General features: G+C 44.8%; 1 long non-coding RNA gene across 2 annotated transcripts; it reads right to left on the bottom strand.

The window, feature by feature from the left end:
• Positions 1 to 4043: 4043 nt before the first annotated feature.
• Positions 4044 to 7006, bottom strand: LOC113032851 (uncharacterized). Of its 2 annotated transcripts, XR_003273948.1 has the most exons (5): positions 6515 to 7006; positions 5484 to 5734; positions 5151 to 5316; positions 4935 to 5030; positions 4044 to 4483 (listed from the first exon to the last, which is right to left on the bottom strand). It is a non-coding gene; the product is annotated as an uncharacterized LOC113032851 (long non-coding RNA). The 2 variants fall into 2 exon arrangements; XR_003273947.1 differs by having other exon boundaries at positions 5484 to 7006.
• Between the last annotated feature and the right edge of the window lie 15976 nt (positions 7007 to 22982).

The following is a 22982-nucleotide window of genomic DNA, read 5'->3' as shown; positions in this document are numbered from 1 at the left end:
GCATACCGCCACAACAGGTCCACTGATGATGCCATAGCCCTGACACTACATACTGCCCTGTCACACCTGGAGAAGAGAGACACGTATGTGAGAATGCTGTTTGTAGATTACAGCTCAGCATTCAATACTATCGTTCCCTCGAAGCTGGACAGGAAACTGCAGGATCTAGGACTGAGCAGCTCCCTCTGCAGCTGGATCCTTAGCTTCCTGTCTGACAGACGCCAAGTGGTCAGACTGGGCAGCATCACCTCATCCCCCATCACACTGAACACTGGTGCTCCACAGGGGTGTGTACTGAGCCCTCTCCTGTACTCACTCTACACCTACGACTGCACGGCCACTAACAACTCCAACATCATTGTGAAGTTTGCGGACGACACTACAGTGGTGGGTCTTATCACCAACGGTGATGAGACGGCCTACAGGGAGGAGGTCAGCGCCCTGACCCACTGGTGTCAAGCCAACCATCTCACCCTCAACGTCGCAAAGACAGAGTTGATAGTGGACTTCTGGAGGTGCAGAGAAGTACACACCCCCATCACCATCAACGGCGCTGCTGTGGAGAGAGTGAGCAGCTTCCGGTTCCTTGGGATACATCTGGCTGAGGATCTTACGTGGTCAGTACACACAAACAAAACAGTGAAGAAGGCACAGCAGCGCCTCTTCTTTCTCAGGAGACTGAAAAGATTTGGCATGAACCCCCGCATCCTCAGGACCTTCTATCGCTGTGCCATTGAGAGCATCCTCACTGGATGCATCACCACCTGGTATGGCAACAGCACCGCCTACAACCGCAAAGCTCTCCAGCGAGTAGTGCGGTGCTCTGAATGGATAATTGGAGGTGAGCTTCCCTCCCTCCAAGACATCTACAGGAAGCGGTGCCTGAGGAAAGCGGGGAGGATCATCAAGGACTCCAGTCACCCCAGCCATAAACTGTTCAGACTACTTCCATCAGGAAGGAGGTTCTGCAGCATCCGGTCCCGTACCAGCAGACTGAGAGACAGCTTTTTCCATCAGGCCATCAGACTGCTGAACACGTCATAGACACCTCACCTTCATTACTGGAACTTCAACATTTTGCACTCCATACTGTACAGTAATGCCACTGTTTTGCACATGTCTCAACTCTGTATATTTTTATATATTTTATTTTATTGTTTACTCTATTTAATCTGTAAAATATGCATATATATACACACACACACACACACACACACACACACACACGTAGAAAAACATTTAGTATACACATCCAGAAATCCAGAAATGAGAGGTGATCCAGTAATGCTGCACTAATGAATTAGACTAACTATTCACTTTAGCTAAAGTTATTAAGTTAGCTAAAGAGTTGGGATGCTGTGTAAGACATAAATAAAGCTAAAATACAAAGGTTTGGACACCGTTTTGCATGTTTCCCTACTGTAGGGGTCTCTGCAAGCATACAGAGGGGGTACTCTGAGAGGGTACAAGATGACAACTTTGTAATTCTACTAGAAACAGTCGATCATATTTGTTTGTCAAAGCTGAATTCAGGGCAAACTATGTTAAATTAGCGTTTTTAGCTAGCAGCTGCAATAAGCATAAAAGTTACCTTACGGCTATCATTTGTTAACATGATGCTTGTTCTTATACATGTAATACATTTATTACCAACCTGAGAGTTTATCCGCTGGTCATTCGACATGACGAATGACTTCTGAAGTCTTAATTCAGCTCAAGACGCTGTAGATTCCCGTCAGTAACACTTTCGGTCCGCTAGTAAAACGTAGTTCTATTAATCTGCGCTTGAACCGGAACCGGATATAAGTTCCAAAAAACTGAATTTTGGAACTGAAATTGAATTGTAGAACTGAAACTGAATGGTGAGAAGTGAAACTGAAATTATTCGAGAGCTGAATTTTTAAAGGATAAAATGCAGTTTCAAAGCAAATGAATTCATTTTCAAAATATAAAATTCAATTTCAATTTAGTGATGATCATTTTCAAACCATAAATTCAATTTCAAATTAGACTAATTCAAATTCAGTTTTCAAAAGCATTTATTCAAGTTACAATTCAGATTCAATCTGAGCAATTCAAATTCAAATTGAACTTATTCAAATTCCGTTTCTGATGGCACAGATTTCTGCCCATACGTATATTTTGCCTGTTTATGTTATTGTATTTTGCACAACTCTGTTGCTTGTGAAGCTCGCACACAAGAATTTCACTCACATGTACTGTACCAGTGTACCTGCACATGTGATGTGACAATAAAAGTGATTTGATTTGATCATGCTTAACTGTTTTCCACTTTTTCTTTGGTCATTTTAGCCTTTTTGGCCAGGGTGAAGGGAGTATCTGCCATCAAACAAAAAAAAGAGGTGTGGTTAGGGGACGTATGAGGAAAATGTAAAAGAAAGCACTCAGTGCAATCAAAGTGCTTCATCACTGCACTGTAAAACCCAATAAGTTAATTTTACTCAAAACTTTTGGTGAAACTGATTACATAAAATATTTTAAGTAACTAAAACTTAAAAATAAAAGTTAAATAAACACACTTTATTTACTAGCGTTAGATAAATATTTTTAAGTACCATTGATAAATGTTTTTATGTTATATCCACATTTTTGGTTTAGTACTCTCTACTTGATATTTTGAGTTTCAAGTACAAATCTAGCTCAAGTAACTTTAAGGAATTAATTTTTAGTTTCAAAATGTTAACCATTTTAAGCTAATACAACTCAAAATTTTTAAATACAAATGCTTGTAATATCCAAATCTACTGTGTTTTGAATTTGATATAAAAAAAAAAAGTGCCCAAAATAATTACACTTGTAAAAACATAAGACAGAAAATATAAATTCAAGTTACAAATTTATTGAGTTACTTTGACACATAGCCTTTCTAACAAAAAGCCCAAAGACATAAATCCACCACATTTTATAGGGAATAATGTCAGAAATTTTGGCACAAGGTTACAATATTAGAAATAAAGAATTTCACAACATGTTTTAAGACTATTCAAATTTGATTAACACATGAGTATGGCCTTTTTTGTCACGGATTGCCGGGGCAAGCCGTGTGGAATGTAGGAAGGACCCAAAAGGCAGCAGCTCTGGTGCAGGTGAGTGTTTATTAACAGGGGTGGGTAAGTACAAACAGCGGTGGCGACAAAACATGAAACTGGAAACCTAAACTGGGTAAACTAATAAGACAAACCAGAACGAGGATGCAGGGAGGTCCGGAGAAATACATATGGGAAGACGCAGGGAGACCAAGGGGAAACAACACAGATGAACCAGCAATTACTAAGACAGAAAATACAACTTAAATACACTCAGAGAACACAGGGAGATTACACACAGGTGGGAAACACAGCTGGGAGTGATTAACATAACGAGACTAGGGAGGCAAACTGAAAACACTCACATAAGACGCAGACCTTCACAATAAAACAGGAACACACGGGCAGAACAGAGTAAACACTAAACAAAGGAAGAACAGAACCAAAATCGAAGAGAAAACACAAAATGCTGGGTCAAAAGGACCCAGGATCATGACATTTTTATTAAAAAACAAACAAAAGGAAAATAAAATCCTTCATTATTAGGTGGGAAAACCGAATGAAAGTAATAGTATAGTATAGTGCAGCTAATACACTGAAATATAATTGGTAACCTTTTTAATATGCCAATACTGCAGTTATGCAAAATGCACATTTGTAGAGTGCAATCACAGTCTCAACAACAAAGCAATAAAACTTTAAATAGAAAAATACTTCTTTAGAGACATAAACAAAGTGTTATAAACCTCCTTAGCGCCTTATGTCAGTTATGAGTAGTTCAGGAGGAACGTTCCTTAAGTCAAGATCCCACCTAAAAGCCAGAAATGTAGTGAGATTGTCCTTCATTTTCTCTATAGATTTACAGTTATCTGACTAAAAACACAATCAAAATCAACTAAAACACAAGTGATGATGGGGGAAAAAAATTAATAAATAAAATAAAATCACCCCTTTTACTTTGGATGTGGCTTTTAGATAATGAAGTATGAAACAGAGTCTGCAAAGATTTCTTTATTCTATTCTCTCTTTTTATAAAAAACTTATCCAGACTTGGAAACATGATAAACTGAATTACTTGCTTTAACAGGCACTTGAGGGCTGTGTAGGAATCCTGGACATTATTCTGCTGCCAAAAGATCATTTTTAAGACTCAGCACTTTGGGCTTCAACTTCCCACCCTCCAGACCCATCAAAACTTTCTGAATAAAGTCAAAAATGTTGGCCAAACATTTTGGGTAGCTTAGGTGCAGGATGTCGGTCAGTCCAAATATTACTAGAAATGCATCAGCCAGGGTGGTGAAAACAATGATCATGTTACCCTCGACCAAAACTGCAGTCTTCTCAGGGCAGAAGAATGTTGCATCGCTGGAATTGGCTCTGATCAGGAGGAGTCCAAGTGGCACTTCACTAATATCTGGTCTATCAGAATGCATCATCTACAGAAAACAAAATTACTACATGTTAGTGCATTCCTATTTCTCTTAGTTTCATCTATACAAGTCACATTTCTGGATTATTACTAGCTCAGAAATCAATTGTTTGAACAACAAAAAAGCCACAACACACCAAAGATTTGAGAAAACAAACTGACAAAAATAGTACTTTTAGTAAAGCAAAGTCATACCTCTTCGTAGCAATAACAACAGAAAGTCAATAGGAGTTATATATTTTTTTCATTTGTACAGTGATGTATGGTTGGGCTAGGAACATTATGGAAGGTCTACACACATTAAAAACATGTAGTGTTTCCATTATGTGACATGGACACTGTTGTAGACAGATCCAAGCATGGAGATGCTTCTCAAACTCTCAAAGTGTCATAATGTTTTGAGAAATCTAAACAAGGATGCTACTAAGATATTGTTCACAACTTTGTCCAAAACTTACATCCCATGTTTTGATGAAGGTAGAGGTGTCTTCGTACAAATAGGCAGAGAGGGCATGAAGCACACCAGCACTTTGGGCATGGATATCAGCTTGTTCCTACATCACAAGAAAATTTTTATTTAAAATTATTGGCTAACCTAGTCAAGAATGGTAATTAAAATTGAAAAATTGATCAAATTAATTAAAGCTCAAAAAACAAGACAAAAACCCACTAACCTGGAGATTATAGCTTCTGAAGAGCTGAGACAGGACATCAGACACGTTCCCTGTGCAAACAGCTTTCTTTCTGAATAAGCTCTGGAGCCGGGGAGCATGTTGGTCCAACAGCATAAAAGTGGTTCTTCAGGTGGACGTTTGTAATCCTGTGGAATTCTGCACAGATCTGAACACACAGGATACATTTGTGTTTACAAGTTTCAATTAGTCTATAAATCTTTGCAAAATACATCAAAATCCTTACACTCCAAAGGCATAATTTGTTCAGACAGGCCAGATAACAGGAGTTGATATAAAATACATCTTGTTAGATCCATCTATATACATTCTTACCTGGGACTGGGATTTCAGAGTAGGCCAGCAATCCAGGATCTGACCTACTGGTAGGTCATCATTGATGATCTCTTTGCATTGCAAGGCCAAAGTTGTGTGCATCAGCTTTGTAATCAGGATTCTTTTCACTTTTCTCGACTTCATCTACAATCTGTAGTCTTAGCTGGTCAAGGTAAACAGCATCTTCACCCCTGAAAATTTACTTCTGCCCTGGCATGGACATAACAGTAAAACACAGAAGACAAGACAGACTACACAGAGAACAGAAAAGACACACAACCAAGGAGACACAGATGAAACATAACTAGCCCAGAACTCAACTAAACCTTAACTAATAATAACAACAATACAAGAACTTCACCTCATTTCAATATAACATAAAGCAAAAATACAAAATAAACTCAAAATGCTGGGTCACAGACCCAGCCCCTGACAGAAAAAAAACAAACTAAGTCTTTCACTAATGAACACTGGGCATCAGAATAAAATAAAACGAAAAAATAACTGTTTGGTAAATATATTATTGATGGATTCACCCTTAAGCTAACCTAAAATAGACCAGGCACAACAATTTTACAGTTCAGAAGATTCTACGTTTTAATATGTACAACTCCAGAGAACTAAACGTAAGTTTCAAGTTCCACCAGTTAGCAAATGGGCTAGCCAATATCAATATCCACGTATGCGCCAAGTGTGAAGCAGCGCAGCAGTGCATATTGATTCAACAATTTAACCACAAGGCAGTTTATAATCTGCAAATCCAGAAATGCCTTCTAAAGACTTCTTTTAAAATAGTAAGAGATTAGAAAAGTTATTAACACATTATTAGTCCCAGCCTCTGCTCGGACTAATGTATTATACTAAATATGAGCTTATTAGCATAATTCATGCAAAACACTTTGGGGCCAAGCCGACATGGATAAAACGACGCATGCATGTAATTCTTAAATGCCTGCTAGAGTTGTACATTTATGACGATAAAAACCCATATTACAACGGAGAACTATAGTTTCAGAAAAAATAAAACTTACCACAAAAGCGCTCCTGAAGATGCTGCAAAGGCGGTAAATGCAGCTAGCCAAGTGCAGAGCGTTAGCTGTTCCAGTTCAAAAGTCCGTAACATACCATAGCATGCCCTCCTTTATCCAGCGTCAAAGGCAATGCCGCAAAAAACCCTTGACAAATGTTTTTATTTCTGTTCGGATATTAACGTTCCACAAGTTTATTTCGGAGTAATGAGCGGGCATTCGCACTCGAAGCGAGGAATCCAAGATGGTTGCCAGCACTTCATAAAGAAACAGGTGGCGCACGTAGGTACGTACGTAGGCACGTAAGTGACGTCAGTGTTAAAACTCAAATTATTTGAGGGCAATGCCAGAAACTAATCAATATATTCAAGTACTGATAACTTGAAAAAACAAACTTGTTCAATCTACTCAAAAAAATAAAGGTGTATGAACTTATAACAGGTTTTTAAGTAGTTGGAACTCATTTCATTTATCAAACTATTACTATTCGGTCTTACAGTGTGTAATTGTAGCCGCTAAACTGGTGGAACTAAATCTTCACCACCACGCCTATACAAGCAGAAAGGGGAGTGAGTGGGTCAGCGCTCAGAGCACAGAAATTTAGCTGGCTTCAAACACACCATTTATTTTCAGGATAAAACACAGTCAGAACCCCAAATACAAGCTAAAATCCCCGTATACAATAAAAATAGTGTTTACAACCCGCTAAAAACCCTGCCGGCAGGAATGATTAAACGCTAAAAACATAAAGCTAAATGAATGTTTTTCCCTATACTAAAAACTCCCCCCCCCCATGGTCCTAATTCTCCCAGTCCAGCAACACACGGGCAAATTCTCCTGAGCTGAGAGAGACAGGAGAGGAACTCCTCTTCCGGGATGTGGACTCTCGCCAGCAGAAGACCAGGGAGGAGGCTCCTATCTCCACCTGACTGTGCACAATCGTGCAGTCCAGCCACTCTCCACCTCCTCGCACGGCCTCCCTCGTAGCTCCGCCAGATGCAGGCAGAGGCGTACCCCTGCCCTACTGTGGATTTCACGCGTCGCCTCCCACGGTCGCTATTCTGTCCGTCGGGACTGGATCGCCGGGTTATGCTGGCCGATCGCCGAATGTCTCGTGGCGCCCCACAGTCAGGCCGGAGGTCCTTCTTCTCATATGCTGGCTTGCACACGTTTTGTTTTCCAGCTCTTCACTTTTCGTGTGTCTCTCTCTTTTTTGTCTTTGCGCTCACTATCTCCCTTAAGTCAGTTTGGTGGCTGATAGGCCACCTCGGGGAACGCCCCCACCTCACAGGTGCCTACAATTGTCCGCTTAATCCACAGTGGAATAATAAAAAGCATATTGTTCAATCGACACTAAACACACACTATAAATATGGAGATAAAATCATGCAATAGGAATATCAATAAACAAACATGCAATATCACTATTACAATAAAATCATGCAAATAAAATCGACACCCTGTACCAACACAGTCTGATCCAAAACAAAATATAAAAACACAATTTTCCACTGTGTGACATCCCCCCACATTTTACCTGTGACAGTCCCTGTCACCCTAATCAAGCGACCTGTAACGGGCGGGTGGCTGACCAAAATTAGGCCTCATCGAGCGCCGTACCTCTGACAACTCTCCCGGTTGCTGGGCTGGAGCGCTGGGCACAAAACCATAAAATGGAGGCTCAACTAGCACCTCTCCCTCAAGGCTGACTGCCTGCCCCTCTGAGTGGTAGTCTGCTGCAGGGGTAACGCACAACTTCAGTGCATTCCGATGGAGGACCTTCCCCCCCCCCCCTCCCCCCCTTCTCCGGACTCACCCTATATACTACACCGGTATTGCCAACTTCTTCCACTACCACATACGGCTCTGAGCTCCAACCTGGGTGCAACTTGCCTTGTCCCTGCCTATTCCTGTCCCTTATCCAAACTCTCTCGCCTGGCACCAACGGCAGGGCCCGCGCACTTCGGTCATAAGCCCTCTTGTTTTGGGTGGCTGCTGCCCTCATCTTCTTCCTAGCCATCTCATAGGCAAAAGATAGTTTCTGGTGGTGGTCCTTAACCCACCCTCCCAGGTTGTGGCATGGGGAATCCCGCTCAACACCTAGGTTCAAATCCACTGGCTGCCTCAAATGCCGCCCAAACATCAGGTACGACGGCGCATACCCTGTGGCACTATGGACAGTATTATTGTATGCTTGTAAGAGCTCTGGGAGATATTCTGGCCACCTCTGTTGTCTCTCTGACTCTAAGGACCGAAGCATGTGCAGCAACGTCTGGTTCATCCTCTCAACCCCACCATTTCCAGCCGGATGGTATGGGGTGGTCTTGCTTTTTGTAATGCCATAGCACTTACACAGCTGGTACATCAGGGCAGACTCAAAATGACCACCTCTATCTGAGTGTAGCCTGGTCGGGCAACCGAAGGTCTGAATCACGTGAGCCCAAAGAGCATGCACCGCAGTCTGAGCAGTCTGGTCTTTGGTAGGAACTGCCCAGGCGTACCGTGTGAAAAGATCAGTCATAACCAGAATATTCTGGTACCTGTCTGTGGGCCTCCCCAATGTAAGAAAGTCCAGGGCCACAACCTCAAGGGGATAGGACACAATAACGGGATGCAAGGGGGCTCTAGGCCTATTTCTATCTCGTAGGCCACACGCAGCGCACCCTAGCTGGAATTCGCGCACCTCCTCTTCCATGCTGGGCCAATAAAAGAAGCGACGTATCCTGGACAGTGTCTTTTCCACTCCCGCATGCGCCGCTGCCTCGTGATACTTCTCCCACACCTCCTTGTGTCTCTCTGCAGGACATAGGATCTGAAGGTACATTTCGTTAGTGTTAGGGTCCCTTACCTCTCTGCACAGCGTACCCTCGCAAACCTGCAGCCTTCTCCATTGCTGTAATAACTTCTGTACAGGGCTAGGTAGGGATCTCCTCGTTGGTGCATCAGGGGGGATTCCCTGTTCCACATGCTCCCTCAGGATGCGCAGATCCATGTCCTTTTCTTGAGCCTCCTTCCAGTCATTCATCTGCGGCACCAGCCCCTGTGGCTCCCGACGTGGAGCACTCGTGATGTTTATGTAAGCTGTGTGACAGTCTGTGGGAAATCTAGAGAGAGCATCAGCATTAGCATTCTCTTTTCCAGCCCTGTACTTAACCTCGAAGTCAAAGGATGCCAGCTGTGCCACCCAGCGTTGCTCTGTTGCCCCAAGTCTAGCATTCTGTAAGTGGGCCACAGGATTGTTGTCGGTATACACGACAAACTTGGCACCTGTCAAGTAATCCTTGAACTTCTCAGTAATGGCCCATTTTAGAGCTAAAAGTTCCAGTTTGAAGGAACTATAGTTTTTGTCATTTCGTTCGGTGGGGTGTAAGCTCCTGCTGGCATATGCAATCACCCGTTCCTTGCCATCTTGCACCTGAGCTAACACAGCACCTAAGCCTTGATTGCTGGCATCAGTATAAAGTGCAAAGGGCTCCAGGAAATCTGCATAAGCCAGAAAAGGGGCGCTCGGTCAGAGCACATTTCAAGCTGTCAAAGGCTTCCTGACATTCAGCAGACCACTGGACCTGCATGCTTGACCTGCTAGAAATTCCCACGAGCAGAGCATTTAAAGGTCGAGCCAACCTAGCAAACCCTGGGACAAATCGCCTGTAATAACCTGCCAGGCCAAGGAAGGCTCTGACCTGCCGGGTGGTAGAGGGAACAGGCCAGTTCTGGACAGCTTGGATTTTCTCAGGGTCCGGTCTTACCCCTTGTTGGTCGACAAGATGCCCCAGGAACTTCACCTGATGGTGGAACAGCTTACATTTGTCCAGCCTCAGCTTCAGACCATGTTGCCACAGCTTCTGCAGGACATTCTCCAGTTGCTGTAGATGAGTAGAGAAGTCAGGTGAGTAGATTATTATATCATCCAGATATACCAAAACCGATTCAGAAAGGTGACTACTTAGACACCGCTGCATCAGGCGCTGGAAGGTGGCAGGGGCATTACAGAGTCCAAAAGGCATGCGATCAAACTCAAACAAACCCAGAGGAGTGGTAAATGCAGTTTTCTCCCGATCCTTAGGATCCATTTCCACTTGCCAGTATCCACTGGCAAGATCCAGTGTGGAAAACCACTCAGCTCTGGTCAGACATGTTAAAGTCTCTTCAATTCGGGGGAGCGGGAACGCATCTTTATGAGTTACTGCGTTTAATTTTCTGTAGTCTACACAAAATCGCCAACTGCCATCCTTTTTCCTCACCAACACAATGGGGGCTGCCCAGGGACTGCTACTCTCCCGAATGACACCTTTTTTCAGCATATCTGCTAGAAGTATCTTAATCTCTTTGTACATCAGTGGTGGTAAAGGACGATATTTTTGTTTAATGGGTGGCGTATCACCTGTGTGGATCTGGTGTTGGACCAAATCAGTTCTTCCGTAATCCTCCTCGTTTACAGCAAACACCTTTCGCCACCTCTGCAGCAGGGTCTGGAGCTCGACCTTCTGCTGGGGGGTCAAGTCTATGCCGTTAAGCAGTTGACTCACCTCCTCTTCAGGGATCGCAGGCTCTTCGGGCCCAGCTGCTTCAACTACGCCCACCTCGATCACACCATCGGATCCCATTGTCAGGCTAAGATCACTGTCCATCTCCACGTCCGACTCCTCCACCTGATACAACTGGCCCATTTTCTGGTAGCGTCCTATAGTCACTTCGTATGGATTAGGGTTACAGACCCGGATAGGGAGCCTCCCTCCTTTGACTACTGACAGGGTTCGGGCTACCCCCCAGGGTCCAGCATCAGGTAAGGCTTCCACTAGTGCCAAGCGTTCTGTCCCACCCTTACCTTTACACGTCTGGCCCCAGACCACCATTTCACAGTTCGGGGGCACCTTGACTCCTCTGCGGCTAGCAGGTCGAACATAGCCTAGAAAGCCATCAGTCTTGGTGGTAGCAGTCTGTTGACAGACGGCAAACGCCTCTTTCCATGCTCTGCGGGACTTCAGCATTTGAGGATGAAAAGCAGACTTGCCCTTGGCAAAAACATCATTCCAGCATGCACTAATAACATTCATACCAATAATTAAAGGGTGCGTGGAACAGTCATTTCTCACAACCACAACCCCTTTTCCTGGTATCTCCACCCCTTCTACCTCAAAATCCATAACCGCATAGCCTGAGTATGGTATCTCAAGTCCATTGGCTGCCTTTAAGGCGAACAACAGGGGTGTGTCAGTTTTATTCACTTCAGGGAAATGGAGATCCATTACCTGCTGTTGCACTAGTGTAACCTGAGAGCCTGTGTCTAATAATCCCGTCATCTTAACCCCTCCCATACACACCTCAATGAGTGGACATTCTCCCACAAAAGCTGTACTGGCCCCCTGATTGTTTGAATAGTCCCTTGTCCCCACCGCCTCGGCCTCGGCAGCGGGGTTTATTAGTTTAAAGGTGGTTGCTGGTCTAGTGTGCTCGGACAGAATCTGGCAATATGCCCAGCTTGTTTACAACGATGGCAAATGGGTTCTCCCTCTCGGGTCCAGTTATTAGCATACCCAGAACGCTTTGGCTTAAACCTTGATTTATTAAAAGCTGAGCCGGCTGGGCTTTGCTGTGGCAAGAGCGGTTTAATTTCATTAACAACATCTTTAACAAGATCTCGCATTCAGAACCCCAAATACAAGCTAAAATCCCCGTATACAATAAAAATAGTGTTTACAACCCGCTAAAAACCCTGCTGGCAGGAATGATTAAACGCTAAAAACATAAAGCTAAATGAATGTTTTTCCCTATACTAAAAACTCCCCCCCCCCATGGTCCTAATTCTCCCAGTCCAGCAACACACGGGCAAATTCTCCTGAGCTGAGAGAGACAGGAGAGGAACTCCTCTTCCGGGATGTGGACTCTCACCAGCAGAAGACCAGGGAGGAGGCTCCTATCGCCACCTGACTGTGCGCAATCGTGCAGTCCAGCCACTCTCCACCTCCTCGCACGGCCTCCCTTGTAGCTCCGCCAGATGCAGGCAGAGGCGTACCCCTGCCCTACTGTGGATTTCACACATCGCCTCCCACGGTCGCTATTCTGTCCGTCGGGACTGGATCGCCGGGTTATGCTGGCCGATCGCCGAATGTCTCGTGGCGCCCCACAGTCAGGCCAGAGGTCCTTCTTCTCATATGCTGGCTTGCACACGTTTTGTTTTCCAGCTCTCCACTTTTCGTGTGTCTCTCTCTTTTTTGTCTTTGCGCTCACTATCTCCCTTAAGTCAGTTTGGTGGCTGATAGGTCACCTCGGGGAACGCCCCCACCTCACAGGTGCCTACAATTGTCCGCTTAATCCACAGTGGAATAATAAAAAACATATTGTTCAATCAACACTAAACACACACTATAAATATGGAGATAAAATCATGCAATAGGAATATCAATAAACAAACATGCAATATCACTATTACAATAAAATCATGCAAATAAAATCGACACCCTGTACCAACACAGTCTGATCCAAAACAAAATATAAAAACACAATTTTCCACTGTGTGACATAATTTCTCCCATAATTAACACACTAAATGTTCTAAAACATGCCACTTTGTTTCAGAAACAAGTCTGGATTTGATTTTAATACTCAAGACCTGAATTCACAATAAAAGAGAGAAGGATAAATTGAAAGGTATGAAATGAGACAAATCAAATGAACTTCTCTGCAAACACGTCTAAACTCATTGGAGGTCTTGAGAAAGTGAAAATGCAAGAGAGCAAGAAGGTGATTAAAGAGACAGAGTGATGGAAAAGACAGACAGACCTGACTGTCCTTTCCAGCAGAATGAACAGCACTTTGTCTGTCAACAAAACATGGCCATTAACTGACTTTAATGATGCTTGCAGACACACACACCTCCATGTATGCATACACAATGGAAAAATAATCGCACATACACACACACGCACACACACACACGTATATACCCTCGTATAAGAGTTCTTGCAAATTTGATACAGCTTGGATATTGATTCTGTTTTCAATTTTTGTAATTAAATCATAATATTTTATTTTATTGCATCTTTTATCACATTATGTGGAGTTATTACATCATGACTTTCTTCACACCGTGCACTGTCTCAGATCACATTTAAACCATGTCTGCAGCTGGTCTAAAATGTGATCTAAGTTGCAGATCTAAAAATGCGCTGCAGTGCAATCAATCAGATTTCAGCTACTTACTCTCCAACAAGACTCATGCTTTAAATGAGGTGTAATTAGGATGACCAGATCTTGAGAAATAAAGGTGGGGCAAATATTTTTGTGCAGAACATTGTGGGACTGGTTACTAATTATGAGAAATAGTTTGTGTTTCTTTTTCAAAGGTATGTAGCTATAATGAAATTTCAAACTATATATGTTGCAAGTTTGATGTTTCTGTTTTGTTTTTGTGCATAACTTCTGTGTCTGGGCACTCCTCTGGATATTCTTACACCAGAGAAGAGCTTCTTAACTACAGGACTACAACACCTGTGGATTTACTTCCAATAGTTGTCGCATCTGCGGCAGATTTACTGCAGACTCTGATCAGGAAAGTGAGACGCCGAAAGAGAGGTAAGCGAGCCGGCGCACTCGTGCGTCTGAGGAGACGTGGACTGCGAACTGCTCTTCCTGGGATCTTCCTTTCCAATGTTCGCTCACTCAGGAATAAAATAGACGAGCTGGCCCTGATGAGAAGCATGAACAGAGACTTTGCCTCCTCCTGTGTCTTATGTTTTATGGAGTCGTCGCTCTGTGAGGACATGCCGGACTGCGCGCTCAAGCTGGAGGGCTTTCATCTGCTGCGCGCGGACCGGCAGGCCTCTCTCTCTGGTAAGACCAAAGGTGGAGGTGTCTGCTTCTACATTAATAGTGGCTGGTGCACAGATGTAACAGTGATTGCTCAGCACTGCTCTTCCTCTCTGGAATACCTTTTTATTCACTGCAAACCGTTTTATTCTCCGCGGGAGTTTGCTTCATTCATCCTGGCCGCTGTTTACATCCCGCCAGATGCGGATGCGCAGGCAGCTCAGTGCGCACTCATGGAGCAGATACTGCACATGGAGCGGACATTCCCGGACTCTCTCATCATTGCTCTTGGGGACTTTAACAAAGCCAATCTGAGCCATGAGCTTCCCAAATACAAGCAGTATATTAAATGCCCGACCAGAGAGGAGAGGACATTAGACCACTGTTACAGCACGATCAGCGGGGCCTATCGTGCGGTGCCCCACGCTTCAATCTGACTTTCTGACCACGTCATGATCCACCTAATCCCCGCGTACAGACAGAGGCTGAAGCTCTCCAAACCTGTCGTGAGGACCAAAAAACTGTGGAGCAACGAGGCTGTGGAGGAGCTTCGCACGTGTTTGGAGTCTACAGACTGGGACACAATGAAGGCTGCTTCTAACAGCTTGGACGAGTTTACCGACACTGTCACCTCCTATATCCACTTCTGTGAGGACAGCCTTGTGCCATCACGCACCAGGGTGAGTTATAACAATGACAAACCCTGGTTTACTCCTAAACTCAAAAAGCTGTGGCTGGAAAAGAGAAAGGCGTTCAGAAGCGGAGACAGGGACTACTACAGAGAGGCCAAGTACAGGTTCACTAAAGAAATGGACGTTGCTAAACATCAGCACTCTGAGAAGATGCAGCAGCAGATCTCAGAGAATGACTCGGCCTCTGTGTGGAAAGGTTTTAGGAATATCACCAACTACAAGCCTAAAACCCCCCACTCCACTGATGACTTGGTCTTAGCCAACACCCTCAACGACTTTTACTGCCGTTTTGACGAGCCATCAGGCAGCCTTCACACCTCCAACGGCCCCTACAATAGAGACACTTTGGACACTCATTCCCCCACCTCTCCCCCCTCCACAGAGCCACCTTCAAACACTTCACCTACAACACCCCCCTCCTCACCCCACACAAAAGAGGATTTCACACCACCTCCTCGCACCACAACTCTTCATATTCATGAAGAAGGTGTGAGGAAGCAGTTTAAGAGTCTGAATGCTCGAAAAGCTCCCATGGAGATTATTGTGGACTTCAGGAAGCACACAGCTCCACTCCCCCCCATCATCCTGACTGACACCCCCATCACCTCTGTAGACTCATTCTGCTTCCTGGGTACCACCATCACCCAGGACCTGAAGTGGGAGCCCACCATCACCTCCGTCATTAAGAAAGCCCAGCAGAGGATGTACTTCCTGAGGCAGCTGAAGAAATTCAACCTGCCAACACGGACGATGATGCAATTCTACACTGCAATCATCGAGTCCATCCTCACCTCCTCCATCACCGTGTTACCGCTGGAACCACTATCAGGGACAAACAGAGACTGCAGCGTGTTGTGCGCTCTGCTGAGAAGGTGATTGGCTGCAGACTCCCATCTCTGCAGGACCTGTACACCTCCAGGACACTGAGGCGTGCAGCTCGGATCTCAGCTGACGCTTCTCACCCTGGACACAGTCTGTTTGACCTGCTCCCCTCAGGCAGGAGGCTCCAGTCCATTCGCACCAGAACCTCTCGCCATAAGAACAGTTTCTTCCCCTTATCTGTTGAACACATGAACAATAACCGTATGACTGTTCCCACCACTAACACATGACCCTACGCTGTGTTCACTGCATCATTCCATGTTTGGCACTGATCACCACCTGCACTCATGTATATATCATGTATATATCTATCTATCTACTTAGCACTTTTAATTCTTATTCTCATTTTTATTTTCATGTCTATTTAAGCTTAATTTATAACAGTATTTATAACAGTATGTTTGCACTGAAGCACCGCAGCAATTTCCTAATGTTGTAAACCCGCTCAACATTTGGCAATAAAACCCTTTCTGATTCTGATTCTGATTCTGATTTAGTATGCGATTGACAAATGCATCATATTAATGTAACTTTTCCTTCTCACTAAGGGAATCCACTAAGAATAAAACAAAGTGAAAGTTTGCTCTCCTGAACATCTGCAGTATCATTTTCCTATACTCACGTCTTTGTGCTCTTTTATTTTAACCATTATTTTAACATTTTCTTGAGCATTAATTTTTTTAGTTTCAGTGTGGAAGCCTCTGAGTCCAATAGTATTACCTTACATGTCTCTTCCTTCCTCATTTCATGGACACGGGTGTACGCCCTAACAGAAGTTAGGAGGTGGTGCACATATAGCTGAAGAAGAAGGGCGGTCTGTCACGTTCCCTTTGGTGGGTGTCGGGTGGAGGCCAACAGTTGGTTGTCTCTCACTGGAGTGTGTGTACATTCGTTTTTTAGGTGCTTGCTGCTGATAAACCTTAACTTAAGAGTTCCACTGCCAGAATGTCAGTGATTGAAGTGAGTTTGGAAAGTGAATTTGACTTCGTGTGAAATATTTGGGAAGTGATGAATGAAGCTTTAGCCCAACACCAAGGTAAAATGCCATTGGCAGGGGGTTGCAGAGAAGGCTAACCTTAACTGCTCAAACTGCTCAACTAGCTGGAGGCTGAGTGAAAACTCAGAGTGAGATAGAACTGCTAACCACTGTCTAGTAGTTGGAGGGTAGATGACAGAGCGTTGCTGCCTCAAGTTTGAATTCGTTCTTGGACCCAACACCAGCGCGTAAAGTAACCCTGCTATCCAGATGACTTCTCAGTGATTCCTCCTGTGGTATTTAAGAGTGTCACCTGCCTACACTGCCCCTGTATTCATTCATATTGTCTCCAGAGACTGAGGTGTTGTTTCTTCTGTCTTTTTCTTTTGAACTGTGAACTCTAGACTTGACTGGGCATGCAATACTGGCCAGTTTAAAGGAAGCAGTCACCTGTTAACTTAAAGTTTCACCTTCAGAAAGATACTGTGTGTATCACAACCATCCATACATGTAATGGGGTGCATTGCCCCTCCACATCAGCACATCCCAGGTTAGTTCATTACATATTCTTCTCTTTTGCAAAACTGGAAAATAACTCAGCTTCACCCGATTATAAATGCTGTACTGCAGCTGTCGCAGTTAGAAATTACATTATCATTTATCAGAGCTGCCAAAGATGGGAGAAGTAGAGAACAACAGAAGAAGATGAATTGTTTTTTTCAAGGGTAATGACTGCTCTGCAAATAAAATTTGATAAACTGGAAAAAATTTAATGAAGTACCCTCACAGATTTGCCACCATATTGACAATTTTTCAGTGTTTGATGGAGTTTTGGGACAGCGCCTGTGAAGTCGCTGGTTCCTATCTTCAAATCTGGGAACTTGAAGTGCGCTACAGTTTTTGAGATATCCAACCCTCATCCAACCTGGGAAGAGTTATTGTAGGATGCAGAAGGGAAGATTCTAACTAATCGTTGAACACTTTACCTTTCCTTTTGTAGAAGGCTTATAAATGGATCTTCTTGGCCATCCTTTCATGGGTAGTGCAGGAGGACAGGGCATTGTTCTGGTATATTTTATTAAGAAATGTGTCTCCTGGCAGATCGTCGAGTACATTTCTGGTGGTTGTTGGACTCATGGAGGACCCATGAAGGAGTAGGTAAGGTGAGGAGGATGTTTATTTTTAGAACCTCAAAATTGCATCCCTGCTTTTGGCTGATTACATATTCTTGTTGTATTGATTTGAATGTAACATTCAGCGAAAACTGGAGTTATCACTGAGATGAGGGCGATTGTTGGGGTGATTACACTAGTGATTGGACTGCTGGGATGAGAGTCAGTATTTGATGCCATAGTGAACATTGTGGTGCTGCCTCTGGGCTGGATCTAGGTGAGCAAATTTAAGTGTGATGGGATATTTCTCAGAAGTGATGGCAAGGTGGCATATGAGATGAACTGATCAAGATGGAGTAATGCAGCTGTTGTATCAGATCACTGTGGTAAATAGAGAGCCTGAAGGCATTTTGATATAGGAATCAATCTGTAATCAAACCCTCACTGCCAATCGTGAAGTCTACGTAAGGATGGAAAGACGCTTGGACTTCAATGCCAAAATGAATTTGCTCCATAGGGGGATTCGGATAGTGTTAGTGTGAGGAGCATCTGGTGAGAAATAGGAGGAACATGCAGAGACATTTAGGCATCTGATCAGGATTCCTCCTGATAGCCTTCCCATGGAGGTTTGTCAAGACCCCACAGGTCAGAGCTCTTTGGAGAGGTTAATAAATATTGGAAGGAATTTTGACTCTGATAACTGCTACAGCCAGCATCAGTGCAGTGCAAAATATGCATGCATACATGCTGTAGATCCACGCTTAAGTAAAGTTTAGGGAAGAAAAACACATATGCACAGAGAAACAAGCCAAAAATAATGACAGGAGCAAAAGACGTTTGAGTGATTTGGCCAGTTAGAAAATCTCTCAGAGCTATAAGTGTTCCTCAGCAGGTTTGCTTTGCTGACAAGTTGACATCCTCCCATCAGACACTAGTGGGAGCAATATTTTATTAGAGACGTCTTGCAAAGTTCTAAATCTGTGTTGTCCAAATAATTTGGATTGTGATCCAATGACTGTGCTCATAGCGTTTGATTTAAATCATTATCAAAACCTGTAACTTTTACCCCCCCGACTTGTTTTTTATTTCCTTTAAGCAAGTTCATCATTTTGTCACCAAACCATTTATGTAACTAAAATACTACGACTACAAAAGGTGGTTCATGTTACCTGGATGTCCATTAGTAACAAACAGTATTGAGGGCTCTGTTGGCTCTCAGGTGACTGTTTCCTTGCGGCTGCGTGCAGCGGGGCTAGGGGAGGGTCTGTGCTGACGGACGTGGGTTACTGACCTGGCAACCTGGCTGCCCCTGGGTGGGTCCGGGATGGGCGTGAGGTTCTGGGGGCGCTCCGTCTCTGGGCTGGGGCCCGGGCCGGGCCTCGGGGGCTCGGGTCCTGGTTGGTGTGTGGGCGGGTGGGTGCATGGGGGCCCGGCCCTGGAGCAGGGTGCCGCCGGTGCATCGAGCCGCCTGGGGGGCTCTTCAACTGGTGGGGGGGATGGTCACATCTTGCAGGAGCTTTCTTCTCTCAGGAACTCTCTGCAGGAGGGGGAGATACAGGAGAGGTGGAGGAAGATCTCAGCCTGGGCGTTTACCGTCTTATGTAGTCTGGAAGATGTGTGGTTGGTGGGGTGGGTGCAGTTTTCTCTGTGGTGGGGTTGGGTGGACTGTCCAGGGCTCTGTGGAGCCGGGGGGCGCTACTGCACTGGGCCCCGGTCTGATGGGCCTGGGCCCCCCTTCCCTGGCGGGTCGCGGAGGGTGGGAGTGCCTACTGGGGTCAGCGGGGGAGCTGGCCCCAGGGAGGGGTTACCTGCCCCTCCCTTCCTTCCCTCCCCATCTCCAGCTGCCTCCCTCTTCCCGCTCCTCCACAACCACCCACACATGCAGGGCCTTGGAGGGGGGGTATGTCACCAGGGTGCAGAGGAGGCTACCCCCCCCCCCCCCCCCCCCCCTGTCCCCTTCTGGCTGCCTCTGCCTCAATTTTTATCCCACAACTTAGACATTCACATTATTCACACTCTCATTACACATACATATAGGATCTTGGGGGTGGGCACAATCACGGAGTCCAAATCACCATCAGGGTGTATACCTCACCCCTGACGTCGTTGCCCACCTCTCAATTTTAAATACACTTAGTCATTGAGGGCCAGCAGGAGGGACTATGCGCTTACCTGCTGCTCCTTGGCAGGTAGCTCCATGCCCTCCTGGGTTTTAATTGCACCTTAGAACACATATGCATCAACACTACAATGAGCGGGTGGAGGGAGGTTTGGAGTCTTCTCCCACCCCCATTCTCTGCGGCCTGCTGGAGCGGGAGGGCTAGTAGGAGGAGTTGGCCGTCCGACTGCGGTCTGGGGTGTGGGGCCTCCCTGCTGCTGCGGAGTCGGGGTGGTCTGCCTCTCCCCACCGCAGGGAAAAGGGTAACACCACCTGGGTCTGGGTGCAATTCCCCCCTCCAGGGGCAAGGGTACCTAGACCCGGTTTGTAGAGTACGCTTGGGGAGTGTGATTGTGCGTACAGCGTCTCTTTATGTCTGTCTCCACGTTGGTTGAGTGTGGAGTGAGTGCATATGAGAGCATGAGGGTGGGAATGGATGTTTGTGTCTGTGTGTGCCTGTATGTCTGTGTCTATATGTCAGGTTGGGTATCAGACGCCACCTCTCTGGGGACACCTCAGGCCCTCCAAGGTTTGGAGGCCTATCTCCACCCACCACCACTTCCCCTGCCGGTGGCGGACTCCCTCAGGTGTCGGTGTGTTGGTGGTTCTTTGTGTCTGGGGGTGGGCGTCCGGGTACACACCGGCTCACTCCTTGGCGGCCGCTTGTCGGGGCCTGGGGCCTGGGGCTCGCTCGGGCCCCTTTGGAGGTGGGGTGCCCCCGGCCTCTCGGCCTAGGGCTCGGTCACTCAGGCGCAGCTGGGGGCCGGCGGAGCTCACGGGCGCGTCACTGCAACTCCCCCTGACTTCTGCTCCGCGGCTGCTGGGCGAGCCCTCATCTGGGACTCTCCTCAGCTCTTACTGGGACAGTGGCGCGGCTGCCCCTCTGTTGGTCTTCCATGGTCTCTTGTGTTCTGGGGGCCTCTGGATGTCTGGAGTTTTGATCTCCTCCATACCCGCTTCACACCCTGGAGGACGGGGCTGTGGCCCCCCCACACTCCCTAGCAGATCATTACATGGAGAAACCTTTGGAATGCAAGTATGCTGATCCACACAGGTATGCACACATGGGTATTCACAGACGCGGACTAAAGCTTTCTTGGCTGCTGCCTCAAAGCACACTGTGCGCTGTCTATCTTGCGTGCTGCACAATATCGTTTATTACTTAGTAAATACTGATATCTATGACTAGCTAGTTTATTGTGATGGTGCTTTGTTTTCTCTATTATTATGTTGCTCTTTGTTGTTTGCTGTCTCCTCTGTTTGTTTTTGTTTGTTTGTTTTGTTTTTTTTTTTTTTCTCCATACAGGTGACCCAGGAGTTTTTTTTTTTTTTTCTCTCTCTTCCCCCCCCTTCTCACCGTCTCTTCTCCCCTTTGGTTTTCTTTCTTTCTCTCCCCCTCTCTCTCTCATTCATTCCCCCTGTCCTATTTATTAAAAAAAAAAAAAAAAAAAAAAAATGACAAAGGATGAACTGAAGCTCTGCCATCACGTAATGTCGCATACTGCTGTTTCTGATGTCATTTAGAAAAAAAAAAAAAAAAAAGAAAAAGTAACAAACAGTATATACTGCACATATGATAGCCCTTTTTGTCAGTTTGTATTTGAAGGATGAAGATTTTACACAGTTGAAGTCATTTTCCATTACGAGTTTGGGTTATTTTCACTCTATCTGTGTCTCTTCCCTCCTGTCTTGACTGGACCAGTCGTTCATCCTATTTTCCAGAGAGTCAGTGAACAGGAACGACTGGAGAGAAATACTGCTGTGCTCAATGCATCTTCCATCCTGCCAGCATCGCCATCCTCCATTCTCTGTCTCCCCTTTCACCTCTTCTTCTATTAGTCACTAACTTCCCTCTTTTTCTTTTTGTTTCAAACACCCTCCATGACTCTTTGCTCTCCTGTCATCATTTCTACTGAAAAGATTTCTTCTTCTGGCCCTTCTCTCACAATTTTTTCTCTTGCCATTTTTTTCTATTTCCGCGTCTTCATCTCTACTTATCGTCCATCTTTACCCTCTAGCTGCTTTTGTCCTTCATTTGGGTATTTCATCTTTGGTTTGTGTGTAAGATTTTGCCTGTCAAAGGTATAATAACAGTCTCGCTAACATTTGGCTAATGTGGGAAGAACATTTGTCCATCTGTCCTGTCTTCCTCCTCTAGGCTGTTGCACATGGACACCTTCTCATAACACACACTGAGACAAAATAATCACATAGTAGAAAAACTGGAACCAGTCTTGTCAGCTGTATAGTAGTATTATTCTTTCCCATAGCAAAAAAAAACAAACAAAAAACAACCATGATGAGTTGCATAATAACGCTTTGGCAGGAGCATGAAAAACAATGCTGGCACAGAATTCCTAGCTACAGCTGATAGCCTTCTCCCCAGTCTCACCTTGGCAAATTTCAGTCACTGACCATTGACCATTTTTGTGAGGTCAGAGGGCTTTGAACTATTTTTAATGGGGTTATTTAACCCTTTAAGACCTACCATAGAACCAAGTTCGCCAGAGCTTATATTATATTTTTACATGCTGTGGAGCCATTTTTGGGAGCATTTCAAGTTGCTATACATCAATACAACCATTATAGCCCAAACTTTAATAATATGTCTGCATTAGGTGCATAGTAATTACATAAATTGCAAAAAAGTGCAATAAACTACAAAAAAATTGAAAATGATTTTTGTTTTTTTTAACATATATTTCTAGTTAGAGAAATTTAAGAGGCTTATCCCTCAAAACTGTAAATACAAAAAAGTTACACAAACTAGTTTCCCACCACAGGAAATTTATTTTGAGTGTCTTCATAGTTTTATTTTTGAAATACACCAATTTTTATATAC

This window comes from Astatotilapia calliptera, chromosome 2 (genome assembly GCF_900246225.1).
Source record: "Astatotilapia calliptera chromosome 2, fAstCal1.2, whole genome shotgun sequence".
Classification (NCBI taxonomy): domain Eukaryota; kingdom Metazoa; phylum Chordata; class Actinopteri; order Cichliformes; family Cichlidae; genus Astatotilapia; species Astatotilapia calliptera.
This window is presented reverse-complemented; position numbering and strand designations above follow the sequence as displayed.